Here is a 4,776-nt window from a genome sequence, read left to right on the forward strand (position 1 = left end):
TCCACACAGCCATCCCTGCTCCCGCAGCACAGTGGGAGAGAGGCAGGGAGTAAACAGCAACGCCTTCCAAAATGTTAAATAATCACCTAAATCTACCAGAGCTGGAAGTACACGTCCACCATCCATCGGTTGTTTGCATTTTAGAAATATATTATTTTTTTTTTGTATTTTTCACCGGCTCTCACACAGAACGCGTCATTTGTCAGCAGCGCTGCCAGCACAGAGCAGGCAGGAGGTTCCACGCATCCTGGCAAACCAGGATGTGACCCGAGTTATTCAAACTCCGCCGCTCTCAAAGCGGAGCAACAGCAGTGCAATAAACTGGCGCGTTGTCTGCTCCGCTCGAGGGGTTCCAACCCCGGGAGCTTCTGCACGGGGCCTTTTAACTAAGGGAACGTCCAACGCTGCTGTTAGCCTGCTATAGAAACTTAGGAGGAATTTTAAACAAATTAGAGATTTGTTTCTGGAATAAACAATTGAATAAAAGGCCAATAGAATTGTAAATCTACACAGATTAAAAGGCTTTATCCAGATTTTTCCACATTTAGAGAAAATTACGCTTAAGAAATATTTTTCATGTTCTACTTCAGTTTAGCTTTTAGGTGATAAATACCACCACGGTATCTGAGCTCCCTGGTTTTTACCACCTCAAGCATCAAGGAGAATAACGAGGAGTTAAGAACGTCTGAAACAAAATATGCTGTTTTGTTGGAGGCTTCTCCATCTTTTCATGCGTTTGAATTCTGCTCAGCAGTTTGCATCTTCTGTTCATGCAGTAGCTGCTTAAGTCACCCCATAAATTTATTGTTACCAAGACAACGAGGAGCAGTTTTAAGCAAAGTAATAAGTGTTTTTCCACAGCTTCTGTCGATAGTATTTCTTCTGCGGGGACAGGGGAATTAATCAACAATTCAGTATGAAGGCCAGGCAGGTTTGATCCCAGGAGGAGGAGAGCAAAGCTGAGCAGTCAATCGTAAGACGGACAACCTGCTTTCAAAAAACCCCACATAAATCAGCCTTCAGGAAAATAAAAATCTGAAATTGATTCTCCAGTAGTAGGCCCAAAGCTATTCCTGGTCAAACTACTGGCAAACCTTCTACTAAACATAAATTCCTAAATTTCAGCAGAAACAGGCTCCGTGTCCAGCAGCACAGCATTACACTGCCAGAGAGGAAACACTCCTCCGTCCCTGGTTACCACGCTGTTCGAAGGAACTTAAAAAAAAAAAAGTAAAATCACTATAGATGTGTTTCATCAGAACCCCAAGAAAAAAAATCGCACGGCATGCTTTGTAAAACAAACACACAGAGAAATGCCCAGCCACCAGGCCTCTGGAACAAAGTAGTTTGGTGACAACCTTCAGTACTGAATGAAGAAACGAGATCCGATGTCACAGGTGAGTTTTCACGAGAGCGTCTACCAGGGGAAGAGCTGAAGCCTTGTTTACAGGAAACTCTGAGATACCAAACCTTAATGATTCACTGCTCCAGAGTTCTGGCTCCTCAACCGTCAGGACCAGGATAACGTAGCGTAGCACAGAAAGATCGCAAGCCATTTAAGATAACTGTTAGATAATTCTGCATTTTTGTAGTGTTTGCTGCCTACTTGAATAAACAAATTATTTAAGAAAAATTACACTCACTTTGGTCAAGTCAAAAGCTTTGCAATTCTATGTAAGTTTGACTTTTACAAGTGGTATTAGGAAACTGGAAAAAGGACTTTAGGGTGCTTCTTGGGATAACTGCTGAGACAAGGAAACATCCTATTAAGCGACAGGTTACTAGAAGGGACCGCAAGACAGCTTCCAGCCTGCCGTAGCAATAGTTTAATAAACATAAAAATATCTAATCGTGAAATATTAATTTTTAAACTTCAGTTTTCCACCTCAGCCATTCAGATCTGAGCAATGAAGCAAATTCAGATAGGGACTCAAAAATGAGCCTGTCTACAAACCTCCAGCCCCTCGGGTAACATCTCAGATGCCTGTTATCCCTCCTACCCACGAGAGCGCTGCTGCACTGCGGGCAAACCTCTCACGGAGGTCACTTTCTTTGACACCAAAAGCTCATATAACCTCACAGCCCGGCCTATAACGCCCGGTCTGCTGTATCATTATGCTCTCCTCATTCAAATCAGAACAAACCCCATGACTCGTACTGCTATGCTTCCCACGCAAAGATAAAAGGCAGCGAAGCGACAGCATCCCAGGACCACGGGAGATCAGGCAGGGTAACGGACAGAAGTCGATGCTGACGGACCTTAAGATCTTCATTACATCAAAGGGACCAGGAACAGGTTTTACACGTTGCCAATATCAACATAATGTATATTCCGCAAGACAGTCACCCCCAAAACTGACCTCCAGAAAGCCTGTGGGTTTGACAGACTATTCAGAGAGACGGTTAGCATACCACCTCTCTTTAAAATAGCAAGAGGGCACACCGGGATCGCCGATAGGCGCAGTTGTTGCCCAGCTTTGATACAGCCCTGCCCCGCTGCACTCACTCTTTCTACTTTAAACTTCTGGGAGCAGAACTTCATTCTAGACTGAGTCTCAACACGAAAAACTAACACAGGGTTGAGGTGGGAAAAGGGACCTGTTTCCTAATGAGTTTATGAGAACAAAAAAAAAAATATCTGTATAAACCAGAAATAATAATTAGGAAGCAAATTATTTTAAAAGGCTATTACTAGAGAAACACAAAGTGAAATTTGTCCCACCCGATTTAGGTAGAGAGCCCTCAGCTAGATTGCTAACTCCCACCATCAGCAGTAAGCAGCCAAGTGCACGTGTAGCGCCCAAATTTAAGTGAAGAGTTTAGAAGGGCAGGACGTGTACTCTAAACTCTACTGACTGTATTGATCAGTTCCCTACTAATTACAAAAGGAGCCCAAAGTCAGTTGCTCAGTTGGTAGATGCCTCAAACTAGGTGAGGTAAATCCCACCCCTAAATACCACAGCTAATGAACTGACGTGGGCGAGTCATGTGTGAGATTTATTACAAGAAGTTTACGCAGTGATAAAAAAAAACCCCACACGCAAACCTGGTTTTCTTCACAAAACAAGATATATATGTATCTTCATTTTATGCACAGGTCAGGTCTCCTTTCCTTAACACTCGCTTCCACTCCTCTCAGTAACTTCTGAACTCACCAACTAACTTCATTCATATGCAGAAGAGGAAGAGAGTTCTCGTTCCTAAAAGACTCACGAAAACTGGGGCTGCGATAAGGAGGGAAAATTCAGCGTCTCCATCCAAAGGATGCTTTAAGTGCAAACTCAAACCATCCACCCCGTCTGCCTACTGAACCTACACACAGACTAGAGACGGCTTTCCCCCAGCCTCCCATCTGACATTGTCCAAAAGAAGTAAAGGGAAGAGAAAGATACAGGGCACAAGAAAAACTACCTACGGTTGGGCTCAGGGACAGGGGGAACATTGTCACTGGAGAGCAGCGTTATCACGGAGCATGTTTGTAGAGAACACAGGACACAAATCTCCAAGAAAGCAGACTTCATTAGTTCCGTTGCTCAGGGAACAACTTGTTTGCTTATGCAACTATTGTACGTGCATTTACCCTTCCAGCCACGCTGATGCAGGCCTTCGCCTCAGCGTGTTGTTTTCCACCCGCACTGCAGCGCTGCGTGACCTAACCATTCTCAGAAAACAGAGTCAAACATCAAAGCGGCTGAAAACCTTTTGAGTTAGGGACCTTATCGTCCAAATTGTCTGTAAGAGACTTTGCAAAGTATTCATGCTACGCAAAAGATACAAAAAAAATATTCCACCCCGACTTTGCTCTGACGGCCTGTGCGTCGCCGCTGTTTCTCCATCCACAAACTGTAGAGTGTATTTTCCTACCGCGTAGTAATAGAGCAAAAATGCTGGAGTTAAGATCACCTGCCACCCAAAAAGCAGGATATGATTTAAATAAATTAATAAATAAGAAGCTGCAGTGTAGTAGGAATAATAATGCTTTCAAATTAGGAACTGCCTGGCTAAAGTTGTATACGTATTTATTATTAGTGCTATATGTCAACTACCTTCCCCATTTCTCTCTTGGTAACGGGCAGGTCCGTACACGCTTGCCAGCTGGAGCTCACCCTCCCCAGCTAAAACCGTACCACTGGTCTGTTTTGAGGCTTCTAACGTAAAAACATGTATGAAGAAGAAACTGAGATATATTTGAAATATGTAACTTATGCGATCGCTGGGGAAAAGAGGCTGTCCGAAGGGTACGTCCTGCTTTACTCCCCGAATTTCACACACATCTCGAAAACGCCCATCGTTGCCTCGTCTGCACGTGAACCGATTCTTTTGCTATTGCCTTTTCTGATGGCAAAGCTCACAGGTAGACTATGGGATTTTCTACGAGACAGACAATTTATGTATGCAGGTAGCCCTCTTAAAATAAATACTTTCATTCTAAAAAAAAAATAAATCTGTAAACACAATCCAAAATTAAAACCTCTAACTAGAAGCATTTCCTAAGCAGGTTTACTCAACACAACCCATAAAAACAGCTTGTAAGGCTTAAACTCGCCTCAGCCGCGGATTTAACAAGTTCATCACCTCTGATACAGCACCTTTATACCCTGAAATTGTGTTTTACAAGACCCTGTTTAAACGCCGGCCCCTGCCTCCCGGCTCCCCCCCCCTTCAGCACGCGTGGATTTGAATGACAACCTAAAAGTATTCCTGCGGTTACCGACAAAACCTGCGCCCCCGCTAAGCCCCTCCTGGAACGGTCCGGGGGTCGCCCCAGACCCCCCC

The sequence above is a fragment of the Charadrius vociferus genome, unplaced genomic scaffold (assembly GCF_000708025.1).
Source record: "Charadrius vociferus isolate BGI_N301 unplaced genomic scaffold, ASM70802v2 scaffold291, whole genome shotgun sequence".
Classification (NCBI taxonomy): Eukaryota; Metazoa; Chordata; class Aves; order Charadriiformes; family Charadriidae; genus Charadrius; species Charadrius vociferus.